The sequence below is a fragment of the Phyllobates terribilis genome, unplaced genomic scaffold, assembly GCF_046119375.1.
Source record: "Phyllobates terribilis strain yellow unplaced genomic scaffold, ASM4611937v1 Scaffold_5__5_contigs__length_657084704, whole genome shotgun sequence".
Classification (NCBI taxonomy): domain Eukaryota; kingdom Metazoa; phylum Chordata; class Amphibia; order Anura; family Dendrobatidae; genus Phyllobates; species Phyllobates terribilis.
Window position 1 is genome coordinate 305,439,857 of NW_027362765.1, and position 15,793 is coordinate 305,455,649.

Consider the following 15,793-nt stretch of genomic DNA (forward strand, 5'->3'; position numbering starts at 1 on the left):
CTGAGAAAAATGGAAGAGTTCAGAACCATTTTTAAACTTCAGCGGAATTTTGAGAACTATGGAAGAGTTCCAAAGCCTTTTTAAACTTCAGCAGAATTCCGAGAACAATGAAAGAGATACGAAGCCTTTTTAAACTTCAGCAGAATTCCGAGAACAATGGAAGAGTTCCGAAGCATTTTTAAACATCAGCAGAATTCTGAGAAAAGTGGAAGAGTTCCAAAGCATTTTGAAATGTCAGCGGAATTCCTTGAGCAATGAAAGAGTTCCGAAGCATTTTTAAACTTCAGTGGAATTCCGGGAACAATGGAAGAGTTCCGCAGCATTTTTAAACTTCAGCAGAATTCTGAGAACAATGGAAGAGATTGGAAGCATTTTTAAAGGTCAGCAGAATTTCGAGAACAATGGAAGAATTCCGAAGCATTTTTAAACTTCAGCAGAATTCCGAGAACAATGTAAGAGTTTCAAAGCATTTTTAAATGTCAGCGGTATTCCGAGAACAATGTAAGAGTTCCGAAGCATTTTTACTCATAAGTGGAATTCCAAGAACAATGGAAGAGTTGCGAAGCATTTTTAAACATCAGCGGAATTCCACGAACAATGGAAGTGTTCCGAAGCATTTTTGAATGTCAGCGGAATTCCTTGAGCAATGAAAGAGTTCCGAAGCATTTTTAAACTTCAGCGGAATGCTGGGAACAATGGAAGAGTTCGGAAGCATTTTTATACTACAGCAGAAATCCGGGAACAGAGGAAGAGTTCCGAAGCATTTTTAAACTTCAGCAGAATTCCGAGAACAATTGAAGTGTTCCGAAGCATTTTTAAACATCAGCGGAATTCTGAGAACAATGTAAGAGTTCAGAAGCATTTTTAAAATTCATCGGAAATCCTATAACAATGGAAGAGTTCCGAAGCATTTTTAAACTTCAGCGGAATTCCGAGAACAATGGAAAAGTTCAGAAGCATTTTTAAAATTTAGCGGAATTCCGAGAACAATGGAAGAGTTCCGAAGCATTTTTAAACGTCAGCGGAATTACGAGAACAATGGAAGAGTTCCGAAGCATTTTTAAACGTTAGCGGAATTCCGAGAACAATGGAAGAGTTCCGAAGCATTTTTAAACATCAGCGGAATTCTGAGAACAATGGAAGAGTTCCGAAGCATTTTTAAACATCAGCGGCAATTCCGAGAACAATGGAAAAGTTCCGAAGCATTTTTAAATGTCAGCGGAATTCCAAGAAAAATGGAAGGGTTCCGAAGCATTTTTAAACATCAGCAGAATTACAAGAACAATGGAAGAGTTCCGAAGCATTTTGAAATGTCAGCGGAAGTTTGAGAATAATGGAAGAGTTCCGAAGCATTTTTAAATGGCAGCAGAATTCTGAGAACAATGGAGGAGTTCCAAAGCATTTTTAAACGTCAGCGGAATCCTGAGAAAAATGAAAGAGTTCCGAAGCATTTTTAAACATCAGCGGAATTCTGAGAACAATGTAAGAGTTCAGAAGCATTTTTAAACTTCATCGGAAATCCTATAACAATGGAAGAGTTCCGAAGCATTTTTAAACGTCAGCGGAATTCCGAGAACAATGTAAGATTTCCGAAGCATTTTTAAACATCAGCGGAATTACGAGAACAATGGAAGAGTTCCGAATCATTTTTAAACGTCAGCGGAATTCCAAAAACAATGGAAAAGTAGCGAAGCATTTTTAAACGTCAGCGGAATTCTGAGAAAAATGGAAGAGTTCCGAAGCATTTTTAAACTTCAGCAAAATTCTGAGAATAAAGGAAGAGTTCCGAAAAATTTTTAAATGTCAGTGGAATTCCGAGAACAATTATAAGAGTTCCGAAGCATTTTTAAACATCAGCGGAATAACGAGAACAATGGAAGAGTTCCAAATCATTTTTAAACTTCAGCGGAAGTCCGAGAACAATGAAAGAGTTCCAAAGCATTTTTAAACTTCAGCAGAATTCCGAGAACAATGGAAAAGTTCCGAAGAATTTTTAAATTACCGGAGAATTCCGAGAACAATGGTAAGTGTTCCAAACCATTTTTAAATGTCAGCAGAATTCTGAGAAAAATGGAAGAGTTCAGAAGCATTTTTAAACTTCAGCGGAATTTTGAGAACTATGGAAGAGTTCCAAAGCCTTTTTAAACTTCAGCAGAATTCCGAGAACAATGAAAGAGATACGAAGCCTTTTTAAACTTCAGCAGAATTCCGAGAACAATGGAAGAGTTCCGAAGCATTTTTAAACATCAGCAGAATTCTGAGAAAAGTGGAAGAGTTCCAAAGCATTTTTAAATGTCAGCGGAATTCCTTGAGCAATGAAAGAGTTCCGAAGCATTTTTAAACTTCAGTGGAATTCCGGGAACAATGGAAGAGTTCCGCAGCATTTTTAAACTTCAGCAGAATTCTGAGAACAATGGAAGAGATTGGAAGCATTTTTAAAGGTCAGCAGAATTTCGAGAACAATGGAAGAATTCCGAAGCATTTTTAAACTTCAGCAGAATTCCGAGAACAATGTAAGAGTTTCAAAGCATTTTTAAATGTCAGCGGTATTCCGAGAACAATGTAAGAGTTCCGAAGCATTTTTACTCATAAGTGGAATTCCAAGAACAATGGAAGAGTTGCGAAGCATTTTTAAACATCAGCGGAATTCCACGAACAATGGAAGTGTTCCGAAGCATTTTTGAATGTCAGCGGAATTCCTTGAGCAATGAAAGAGTTCCGAAGCATTTTTAAACTTCAGCGGAATGCTGGGAACAATGGAAGAGTTCGGAAGCATTTTTATACTTCAGCAGAAATCCGGGAACAGAGGAAGAGTTCCGAAGCATTTTTAAACTTCAGCAGAATTCCGAGAACAATTGAAGTGTTCCGAAGCATTTTTAAACATCAGCGGAATTCTGAGAACAATGTAAGAGTTCAGAAGCATTTTTAAAATTCATCGGAAATCCTATAACAATGGAAGAGTTCCGAAGCATTTTTAAACTTCAGCGGAATTCCGAGAACAATGGAAAAGTTCAGAAGCATTTTTAAAATTTAGCGGAATTCCGAGAACAATGGAAGAGTTCCGAAGCATTTTTAAACGTCAGCGGAATTACGAGAACAATGGAAGAGTTCCGAAGCATTTTTAAACGTTAGCGGAATTCCGAGAACAATGGAAGAGTTTCGAAGCATTTTTAAACATCAGCGGAATTCCGAGAACAATGGAAGAGTTCCGAAGCATTTTTAAACATCAGCGGCAATTCCGAGAACAATGGAAAAGTTCCGAAGCATTTTTAAATGTCAGCGGAATTCCTAGAAAAATGGAAGGGTTCCGAAGCATTTTTAAACATCAGCAGAATTACAAGAACAATGGAAGAGTTCCGAAGCATTTTGAAATGTCAGCGGAAGTTTGAGAATAATGGAAGAGTTCCGAAGCATTTTTAAATGGCAGCAGAATTCTGAGAACAATGGAGGAGTTCCAAAGCATTTTTAAACGTCAGCGGAATCCTGAGAAAAATGGAAGAGTTCCGAAGAATTTTTAAACATCAGCGGAATTCTGAGAACAATGTAAGAGTTCAGAAGCATTTTTAAACTTCATCGGAAATCCTATAACAATGGAAGAGTTCCGAAGCATTTTTAAACGTCAGCGGAATTCCGAGAACAATGTAAGAGTTCCGAAGCATTTTTAAACGTCAGCGGAATTACGAGAACAATGGAAGAGTTCCGAATCATTTTTAAACGTCAGCGGAATTCTTAGAAAAATGGAAGAGTTCCGAAGCATTTTTAAACTTCAGCAAAATTCTGAGAATAAAGGAAGAGTTCCGAAAAATTTTTAAATGTCAGTGGAATTCCGAGAACAATTATAAGAGTTCGGAAGCATTTTTAAACATCAGCGGAATAACGAGAACAATGGAAGAGTTCCAAATCATTTTTAAACTTCAGCGGAAGTCTGAGAACAATGAAAGAGTTCCAAAGCATTTTTAAACTTCAGCAGAATACCGGGAACAATGGAAGAATTCCGAAGTATTTTTAAACTTCAGCAGAATTCCGAGAACAATGGAAGAGTTCCGAAGCATTTTTAAAATTCATAGGAATTCAGAGAACCATGGATGAGTTCCAAAGCATTTTTAAACGTCAGCAGATTTCCGAGAACAATGGAAGAATTCCGAAGCATTTTTAAATGTCAGCGGAATTCCGAGAACAATGGAAGATTTATGAAGCATTTTAAAACTTCAGCGGAATTCCTCCAACAATGGAAGAGTTTCAAAGCATTTTAAAACTTCAGCGGAATTTCCTAGAAAAATGGAAGAATTCCAAAGCATTTTTAAACTTCAGCGGAATTCCGTGAACAATGACAGAGTTCCGAACATTTTTAAACTTCAGCAGAATTACGAGAACAATGGAAGAGTTTCGAAGCATTTTTAAACATCAACGGAATTCCGAGAACAATGGAAAAGTTCTGATGCATTTTTAAACGTCAGCAGAATTCCGAGAACAATGAAAGAGTTCCAAAGCATTTTTAAACTTCAGCAGAATTCCGGGAACATTGGAAGAATTCCGAAGTATTTTTAAACTTCAGCAGAATTCCGAGAACAATGGAAGAGATCAGAAGCATTTTTAAACGTCAGCGGAATTCCGAGAACAATGTAAGAGTACCAAAGCATTTTCAAATGTCAGCAGAATTCCGAGAACAATGGAAAAGTTCCGAAGAATTTTTAAATTACCGGAGAATTCCGAGAACAATGGTAAGTGTTCCAAACCATTTTTAAATGTCAGCGGAATTTTGAGAACTATGGAAGAGTTCCAAAGCCTTTTTAAACTTCAAAAGAATTCCGAGAACAATGAAAGAGATCCGAAGCCTTTTTAAACTTCAGCAGAATTCCGAGAACAATGTAAGAGTTTCAAAGCATTTTTAAATGTCAGCGGTATTCCGAGAACAATGTAAGAGTTCCGAAGCATTTTTACTCATAAGTGGAATTCCAAGAACAATGGAAGAGTTCCGAAGCATTTTTAAACATCAGCGGAATTCCACGAACAATGGAAGAGTTCCGAAGCATTTTTGAATGTCAGCAGAATTCCTTGAGCAATGAAAGAGTTCCGAAGCATTTTTAAACTTCAGCGGAATGCTGGGAACAATGGAAGAGTTCGGAAGCATTTTTATGCTTCAGCAGAAATCCGGGAACAGAGGAAGAGTTCCGAAGCATTTTTAAACTTCAGCAGAATTCCGAGAACAATTGAAGTGTTCCAAAGCATTTTTAAACATCAGCGGAATTCTGAGAACAATGTAAGAGTTCAGAAGCATTTTTAAAATTCATTGGAAATCCTATAATAATGGAAGAGTTCCGAAGCATTTTTAAACATAAGCGGAATTACGAGAACAATGGAAGAGTTCCGAATCATTTTTAAACTTCAGCGGAATTCCGAGAACAGTGAAAGAGTTCCGAAGCCTTTTTAAACGTCAGCAGAATTCCGAGAACAATGGAAGAGTTCTGAAGCATTTTTAAACTTCAGCAGAATTCTGAAAATAATGGAAGAGTTCCCAAGCATTTTTAAACTTCAGCGGAATTCCGAGAACAATGGAAAAGTTCAGAAGCATTTTTAAAATTTAGCGGAATTCCGAGAACAATGGAAGTGTTCCGAAGCATTTTTAAACGTCAGCGGAATCCTGAGAAAAATGGAAGAGTTCCGAAGCATTTTTAAACATCAGCGGAATTCTGAGAACAATGTAAGAGTTCAGAAGCATTTTTAAACTTCATCGGAAATCCTATAACAATGGAAGAGTTCCGAAGCATTTTTAAACGTCAGCGGAATTCCGAGAACAATGTAAGAGTTCCGAAGCATTTTTAAACATCAGCGGAATTACGAGAACAATGGAAGAGTTCCGAATCATTTTTAAACGTCAGCGGAATTCCAAAAACAATGGAAAAGTAGCGAAGCATTTTTAAACGTCAGCGGAATTCTGAGAAAAATGGAAGAGTTCCGAAGCATTTTTAAACTTCAGCAGAATTCCGGGAACAATGGAAGAATTCCGAAGTATTTTTAAACTTCAGCAGAATTCCGAGAACAATGGAAGAGATCAGAAGCATTTTTAAACGTCAGCAGAATTCCGAGAACAATGGAAGAGTTCCAAAGCATTTTTAAACGTCAGCGGAATTCCGAGAACAATGTAAGAGTACCGAAGATTTTCAAATGTCAGCAGAATTCCGAGAACAATGGAAAAGTTCCAAAGAATTTTTAAATTACAGGAGAATTCCGAGAACAATGGTAAGTGTTCCAAACCATTTTTAAATGTCAGCAGAATTCTGAGAAAAATGGAAGAGTTCAGAAGCATTTGTAAACTTCAGCGGAATTTTGAGAACTATGGAAGAGTTCCAAAGCCTTTTTAAACTTCAGCGGAATTCCGAGAACAATGAAAGAGATCCGAAGCCTTTTTAAACTTCAGCAGAATTCCGAGAACAATGGAAGAGTTCCGAAGCATTTTTAAATGTCAGCGGAATTCCGAGAACAATGGAAGAGTTATGAAGCATTTTAAAACTTCAGCGGAATTCCTAGAAAAATGCAAAAGTTTCAAAGCATTTTAAAATTTTAGCAGAATTTCCTAGAGCAATGGAAGAGATCCAAAGCATTTTTAAACTTCAGCGGAATTCCGAGAACAATGGAAGAGATCAGAAGCATTTTTAAAGTTCAGCAGAATTCCGAGAACAATGGAAGAATTCCGAAGCATTTTTAAACTTCAGCGGAATTCCGAGAACAATGTAAGAGTTCCGAAGCATTTTTAAACATCAGCGGAATTACGAGAACAATGGAAGAGTTCCGAAGCAATTTTAAACTTCATAGGAATTTTGAGAACAATGGATGAGTTCCAAAGCATTTTTAAACGTCAGCAGATTTCCGAGAACAATGGAAGAATTCCGAAGCATTTTTAAATGTCAGCGGAATTCCGAGAACAATGGAAGATTTATGAAGCATTTTAAAACTTCAGCGGAATTCCTAGAACAATGGAAGAGTTTCAAAGCATTTTAAAACTTCAGCGGAATTTCCTAGAACAATGGAAGAATTCAAAAGCATTTTTAAACTTCAGCGGAATTCCGAGAACAATGAAAGAGTTCCGAACATTTTTAAACTTCAACGGAATTCCGAGAACAATGGAAAAGTTCTGATACATTTTTAAACGTCAGCAGAATTCCGAGAACAATGAAAGAGTTCCAAAGCATTTTTAAACTTCAGCAGAATTCCGGGAACAATGGAAGAATTCCGAAGTATTTTTAAACTTCAGCAGAATTCCGATAACAATGGAAGAGATCAGAAGCATTTTTAAACGTCAGCAGAATTCCGAGAAAAATGGAAGAGTTCCAAAGCATTTTTAAACGTCAGCGGAATTCCGAGAACAATGTAAGAGTACCGAAGCATTTTCAAATGTCAGCAGAATTCCGAGAACAATGGAAAAGTTCCAAAGAATTTTTAAATTACAGGAGAATTCCGAGAACAATGGTAAGTGTTCCAAACCATTTTTAAATGTCAGCAGAATTCTGAGAAAAATGGACGAGTTCAGAAGCATTTTTAAACTTCAGCGGAATTTTGAGAACTATGGAAGAGTTCCAAAGCCTTTTTAAACTTCAGCGGAATTCCGAGAACAATGAAAGAGATCCGAAGCCTTTTTAAACTTCAGCAGAATTCCGAGAACAATGGAAGAGTTCCGAAGCATTTTTAAACATCAGCAGAATTCTGAGAAAAGTGGAAGAGTTCCAAAGCATTCTTAAATGTCAGCGGAATTCCTTGTGCAATGAAAGGGTTCCGAAGCATTTTTAAACTTCAGCGGAATTTCGGGAACAATGGAAGAGTTCCGCAGGATTTTTAAACTTCAGCAGAATTCCGAGAACAATGGAAGAGATCGGGAGCATTTTTAAAGGTCAGCAGAATTTCGAGAACAATGGAAGAGTTCCGAAGCATTTTTAAACGTCAGCGGTATTCCGAGAACAATGGAAGAGTTCCGAAGCATTTTTACTCATCAGTGGAATTCCAAGAACAATGGAAGAGTTCCGAAGCATTTTTAAACATCAGCGGAATTCCACGAACAATGGAAGAGTTCCGAAGCATTTTTGAATGTCAGCGGAATTCCTTGAGCAATGAAAGAGTTCCGAAGCATTTTTAAACTTCAGCGGAATGCTGGGAACAATGGAAGAGTTCGGAAGCATTTTTAGACTTCAGCAGAATTCCGGGAACAATGGAAGAATTCCGAAGTATTTTTAAACTTCAGCAGAATTCCGAGAACAATGGAAGAGTTCCGAAGCATTTTTAAACTTCATAGGAATTCAGAGAACAATGGATGAGTTCCAAAGCATTTTTAAACGTCAGCAGATTTCCGAGAACAATGGAAGAATTCCGAAGCATTTTTAAATGTCAGCGGAATTACGAGAACAATGGAAGAGTTCCGAAGCATTTTTAAACATCAGCGGCAATTCCGAGAACAATGGAAAAGTTCCGAAGCATTTTTAAATGTCAGCGGAATTGCAAGAAAAATGGAAGGGTTCCGAAGCATTTTTAAACATCAGCAGAATTACAAGAATAATGGAAGAGTTCCGAAGCATTTTGAAATGTCAGCGGAAGTTTGAGAACAATGGAAGAGTTCCGAAGCATTTTTAAATGGCAGCAGAATTCCGAGAACAATTGAGGAGTTCCAAAGCATTTTTAAACGTCAGCGGAATCCTGAGAAAAATAGAAGAGTTCCGAAGCATTTTTAAACATCAGCGCTATTCCATAAACAATGGAAGAGTTCCAAAGCATTATTAAACTTCAGAGGAATTCCGAGAACAATAGAAGAGTTCGGAACCATTTTTAAACTTCAGCGGAATTCCGAGAACAATGGAAGAGTTTCAAAGCATTTTAAAACTTCAGCGGAATTTCCTAGAACAATGGAAGAATTCCAAAGCATTTTTAGACTTCAGCGGAATTCCGAGAACAATGAAAGAGTTCCGAACATTTTTAAACTTCAGCAGAATTACGAGAACAATGGAAGAGTACCGAAGCATTTTCAAATGTCAGCAGAATTCCGAGAACAATGGAAAAGTTCCGAAGAATTTTTAAATTACAGGAGAATTCCGAGAACAATGGTAAGTGTTCCAAACAATTTTTAAATGTCAGCAGAATTCTGAGAAAAATGGAAGAGTTAAGAAGCATTTTTAAACTTCAGCGGAATTTTGAGAACTATGGAAGAGTTCCAAGGCCTTTTTAAACTTCAGCGGAATTCCGAGAACAATGAAAGAGATCAGAAGCCTTTTTAAACTGCAGCAGAATTCCGAGAACAATGGAAGAGTTCCGAAGCATTTTTAAAAATCAGCAGAATTCTGAGAAAAGTGGAAGAGTTCCAAAGCATTTTTAAATGTCAGTGGAATTCCTTGTGCAATGAAAGAGTTCCGAAGCATTTTTAAACTTCAGCGGAATTTTGGGAACAATGGAAGAGTTCCGCAGCATTTTTACACTTCAGCAGAATTCCGAGAACAATGGAAGAGATCGGGAGCATTTTTAAAGGTCAGCAGAATTTCGAGAACAATGGAAGAGTTCCGAAGCATTTTTAAACGTCAGCGGTATTCCGAGAACAATGGAAGAGTTCCGAAGCATTTTTACTCATCAGTGGAATTCCAAGAACAATGGAAGAGTTCCGAAGCATTTTTAAACATCAGCGGAATTCCACGAACAATGGAAGAGTTCCGAAGCATTTTTGAATGTCAGCGGAATTCCTTGAGCAATGAAAGAGTTCCGAAGCATTTTTAAACATCAGCGGAATGCTGGGAACAATGGAAGAGTTCGGAAGCATTTTTAGACTTCAGCAGAAATCCGGGAACAATGGAAGAGTTCCGAAGCATTTTTAAACTTCAGCAGAATTCCGAGAACAATTGAAGTGTTCCGAAGCATTTTTAAACATCAGCGGAATTCTGAGAACAATGTAAGAGTTCAGAAGCATTTTTAAACTTCATCGGAAATCCTATAACAATGGAAAAGTTCCAAAGCATTTTTAAACATCAGCGGAATTAAGAGAATAATGGAAGAGTTCCGAATCATTTTTAAACGTCAGCGGAATTCCAAAAACAATGGAAAAGTACCGAAGCATTTTTAAACGTCAGCGGAATTCTGAGAAAAATGGAAGAGTTCCGAAGCATTTTTAAACTTCAGCGGAATTCTGAGAATAATGGAAGAGTTCCGAAGCATTTTTAAATTTCAGCGGAATTCCGAGAACAATGTAAGAGTTCCGAAGCATTTTTAAACATCAGCGGAATAACGAGAACAATGGAAGCATTCCGAATCATTTTTAAACTTCAGCGGAATTCCGAGAACAATGAAAGAGTTCCGAAGCCTTTTTAAACGTCAGCAGAATTCCGAGAACAATGGAAGAGTTCCGAAGCATTTTTAAACTTCAGCAGATTTCTGAGAATAATGGAAGAGTTCCGAAGCATTTTTAAACTTCAGCGGAATTCCGAGAACAATGGAAAAGTTCAGAAGCATTTTTAAAATTTAGCTGAATTCCGAGAACAATGGAAGAGTTCCGAAGCATTTTTAAACGTCAGCGGAATTACGAGAACAATGGAAGAGTTCCGAAGCATTTTTAAACGTTAGCAGAATTCCGAGAACAATGGAAGAGTTCCGAAGCATTTTTAAACATCAGCGGCAATTCCGAGAACAATGGAAAAGTTCCGAAGCATTTTTAAATGTCAGCGGAATTCCAAGAAAAATGGAAGGGTTCCGAAGCATTTTTAAACATCAGCAGAATTACAAGAACAATGGAAGAGTTCCGAAGCATTTAGAAATGTCAGCGGAAGTTTGAGAATAATGGAAGAGTTCCGAAGCATTTTTAAATGGCAGCAGAATTCTGAGAACAATGGAGGAGTTCCAAAGCATTTTTAAACGTCAGCGGAATCCTGAGAAAAATGAAAGAGTTCCGAAGCATTTTTAAACATCAGCGGAATTCTGAGAACAATGTAAGAGTTCAGAAGCATTTTTAAACTTCATCGGAAATCCTATAACAATGGAAGATTTCCAAAGCATTTTTAAACATCAGCGGAATTACGAGAACAATGGAAGAGTTCCGAATCATTTTTAAACGTCAGCGGAATTCCAAAAACAATGGAAAAGTAGCGAAGCATTTTTAAACGTCAGCGGAATTCTGAGAAAAATGGAAGAGTTCCGAAGCATTTTTAAACTTCAGCAAAATTCTGAGAATAAAGGAAGAGTTCCGAAAAATTTTTAAATGTCAGTGGAATTCCGAGAACAATTATAAGAGTTCCGAAGCATTTTTAAACATCAGCGGAATAACGAGAACAATGGAAGAGTTCCAAATCATTTTTAAACTTCAGCGGAAGTCCGAGAACAATGAAAGAGTTCCAAAGCATTTTTAAACTTCAGCAGAATTCCGAGAACAATGGAAAAGTTCCGAAGAATTTTTAAATTACCGGAGAATTCCGAGAACAATGGTAAGTGTTCCAAACCATTTTTAAATGTCAGCAGAATTCTGAGAAAAATGGAAGAGTTCAGAAGCATTTTTAAACTTCAGCGGAATTTTGAGAACTATGGAAGAGTTCCAAAGCCTTTTTAAACTTCAGCAGAATTCCGAGAACAATGAAAGAGATACGAAGCCTTTTTAAACTTCAGCAGAATTCCGAGAACAATGGAAGAGTTCCGAAGCATTTTTAAACATCAGCAGAATTCTGAGAAAAGTGGAAGAGTTCCAAAGCATTTTTAAATGTCAGCGGAATTCCTTGAGCAATGAAAGAGTTCCGAAGCATTTTTAAACTTCAGTGGAATTCCGGGAACAATGGAAGAGTTCCGCAGCATTTTTAAACTTCAGCAGAATTCTGAGAACAATGGAAGAGATTGGAAGCATTTTTAAAGGTCAGCAGAATTTCGAGAACAATGGAAGAATTCCGAAGCATTTTTAAACTTCAGCAGAATTCCGAGAACAATGTAAGAGTTTCAAAGCATTTTTAAATGTCAGCGGTATTCCGAGAACAATGTAAGAGTTCCGAAGCATTTTTACTCATAAGTGGAATTCCAAGAACAATGGAAGAGTTGCGAAGCATTTTTAAACATCAGCGGAATTCCACGAACAATGGAAGTGTTCCGAAGCATTTTTGAATGTCAGCGGAATTCCTTGAGCAATGAAAGAGTTCCGAAGCCTTTTTAAACTTCAGCGGAATGCTGGGAACAATGGAAGAGTTCGGAAGCATTTTTATACTACAGCAGAAATCCGGGAACAGAGGAAGAGTTCCGAAGCATTTTTAAACTTCAGCAGAATTCCGAGAACAATTGAAGTGTTCCGAAGCATTTTTAAACATCAGCGGAATTCTGAGAACAATGTAAGAGTTCAGAAGCATTTTTAAAATTCATCGGAAATCCTATAACAATGGAAGAGTTCCGAAGCATTTTTAAACTTCAGCGGAATTCCGAGAACAATGGAAAAGTTCAGAAGCATTTTTAAAATTTAGCGGAATTCCGAGAACAATGGAAGAGTTCCGAAGCATTTTTAAACGTCAGCGGAATTACGAGAACAATGGAAGAGTTCCGAAGCATTTTTAAACGTTAGCGGAATTCCGAGAACAATGGAAGAGTTCCGAAGCATTTTTAAACATCAGCGGAATTCCGAGAACAATGGAAGAGTTCCGAAGCATTTTTAAACATCAGCGGCAATTCCGAGAACAATGGAAAAGTTCCGAAGCATTTTTAAATGTCAGCGGAATTCCAAGAAAAATGGAAGGGTTCCGAAGCATTTTTAAACATCAGCAGAATTACAAGAACAATGGAAGAGTTCCGAAGCATTTTGAAATGTCAGCGGAAGTTTGAGAATAATGGAAGAGTTCCGAAGCATTTTTAAATGGCAGCAGAATTCTGAGAACAATGGAGGAGTTCCAAAGCATTTTTAAACGTCAGCGGAATCCTGAGAAAAATGAAAGAGTTCCGAAGCATTTTTAAACATCAGCGGAATTCTGAGAACAATGTAAGAGTTCAGAAGCATTTTTAAACTTCATCGGAAATCCTATAACAATGGAAGAGTTCCGAAGCATTTTTAAACGTCAGCGGAATTCCGAGAACAATGTAAGATTTCCGAAGCATTTTTAAACATCAGCGGAATTACGAGAACAATGGAAGAGTTCCGAATCATTTTTAAACGTCAGCGGAATTCCAAAAACAATGGAAAAGTAGCGAAGCATTTTTAAACGTCAGCGGAATTCTGAGAAAAATGGAAGAGTTCCGAAGCATTTTTAAACTTCAGCAAAATTCTGAGAATAAAGGAAGAGTTCCGAAAAATTTTTAAATGTCAGTGGAATTCCGAGAACAATTATAAGAGTTCCGAAGCATTTTTAAACATCAGCGGAATAACGAGAACAATGGAAGAGTTCCAAATCATTTTTAAACTTCAGCGGAAGTCCGAGAACAATGAAAGAGTTCCAAAGCATTTTTAAACTTCAGCAGAATTCCGAGAACAATGGAAAAGTTCCGAAGAATTTTTAAATTACCGGAGAATTCCGAGAACAATGGTAAGTGTTCCAAACCATTTTTAAATGTCAGCAGAATTCTGAGAAAAATGGAAGAGTTCAGAAGCATTTTTAAACTTCAGCGGAATTTTGAGAACTATGGAAGAGTTCCAAAGCCTTTTTAAACTTCAGCAGAATTCCGAGAACAATGAAAGAGATACGAAGCCTTTTTAAACTTCAGCAGAATTCCGAGAACAATGGAAGAGTTCCGAAGCATTTTTAAACATCAGCAGAATTCTGAGAAAAGTGGAAGAGTTCCAAAGCATTTTTAAATGTCAGCGGAATTCCTTGAGCAATGAAAGAGTTCCGAAGCATTTTTAAACTTCAGTGGAATTCCGGGAACAATGGAAGAGTTCCGCAGCATTTTTAAACTTCAGCAGAATTCTGAGAACAATGGAAGAGATTGGAAGCATTTTTAAAGGTCAGCAGAATTTCGAGAACAATGGAAGAATTCCGAAGCATTTTTAAACTTCAGCAGAATTCCGAGAACAATGTAAGAGTTTCAAAGCATTTTTAAATGTCAGCGGTATTCCGAGAACAATGTAAGAGTTCCGAAGCATTTTTACTCATAAGTGGAATTCCAAGAACAATGGAAGAGTTGCGAAGCATTTTTAAACATCAGCGGAATTCCACGAACAATGGAAGTGTTCCGAAGCATTTTTGAATGTCAGCGGAATTCCTTGAGCAATGAAAGAGTTCCGAAGCCTTTTTAAACTTCAGCGGAATGCTGGGAACAATGGAAGAGTTCGGAAGCATTTTTATACTACAGCAGAAATCCGGGAACAGAGGAAGAGTTCCGAAGCATTTTTAAACTTCAGCAGAATTCCGAGAACAATTGAAGTGTTCCGAAGCATTTTTAAACATCAGCGGAATTCTGAGAACAATGTAAGAGTTCAGAAGCATTTTTAAAATTCATCGGAAATCCTATAACAATGGAAGAGTTCCGAAGCATTTTTAAACTTCAGCGGAATTCCGAGAACAATGGAAAAGTTCAGAAGCATTTTTAAAATTTAGCGGAATTCCGAGAACAATGGAAGAGTTCCGAAGCATTTTTAAACGTCAGCGGAATTACGAGAACAATGGAAGAGTTCCGAAGCATTTTTAAACGTTAGCGGAATTCCGAGAACAATGGAAGAGTTCCGAAGCATTTTTAAACATCAGCGGAATTCCGAGAACAATGGAAGAGTTCCGAAGCATTTTTAAACATCAGCGGCAATTCCGAGAACAATGGAAAAGTTCCGAAGCATTTTTAAATGTCAGCGGAATTCCAAGAAAAATGGAAGGGTTCCGAAGCATTTTTAAACATCAGCAGAATTACAAGAACAATGGAAGAGTTCCGAAGCATTTTGAAATGTCAGCGGAAGTTTGAGAATAATGGAAGAGTTCCGAAGCATTTTTAAATGGCAGCAGAATTCTGAGAACAATGGAGGAGTTCCAAAGCATTTTTAAACGTCAGCGGAATCCTGAGAAAAATGAAAGAGTTCCGAAGCATTTTTAAACATCAGCGGAATTCTGAGAACAATGTAAGAGTTCAGAAGCATTTTTAAACTTCATCGGAAATCCTATAACAATGGAAGAGTTCCGAAGCATTTTTAAACGTCAGCGGAATTCCGAGAACAATGTAAGATTTCCGAAGCATTTTTAAACATCAGCGGAATTACGAGAACAATGGAAGAGTTCCGAATCATTTTTAAACGTCAGCGGAATTCCAAAAACAATGGAAAAGTAGCGAAGCATTTTTAAACGTCAGCGGAATTCTGAGAAAAATGGAAGAGTTCCGAAGCATTTTTAAACTTCAGCAAAATTCTGAGAATAAAGGAAGAGTTCCGAAAAATTTTTAAATGTCAGTGGAATTCCGAGAACAATTATAAGAGTTCCGAAGCATTTTTAAACATCAGCGGAATAACGAGAACAATGGAAGAGTTCCAAATCATTTTTAAACTTCAGCGGAAGTCCGAGAACAATGAAAGAGTTCCAAAGCATTTTTAAACTTCAGCAGAATTCCGAGAACAATGGAAAAGTTCCGAAGAATTTTTAAATTACCGGAGAATTCCGAGAACAATGGTAAGTGTTCCAAACCATTTTTAAATGTCAGCAGAATTCTGAGAAAAATGGAAGAGTTCAGAAGCATTTTTAAACTTCAGCGGAATTTTGAGAACTATGGAAGAGTTCCAAAGCCTTTTTAAACTTCAGCAGAATTCCGAGAACAATGAAAGAGATACGAAGCCTTTTTAAACTTCAGCAGAATTCCGAGAACAATGGAAGAGTTCCGAAGCATTTTTAAACATCAGCAG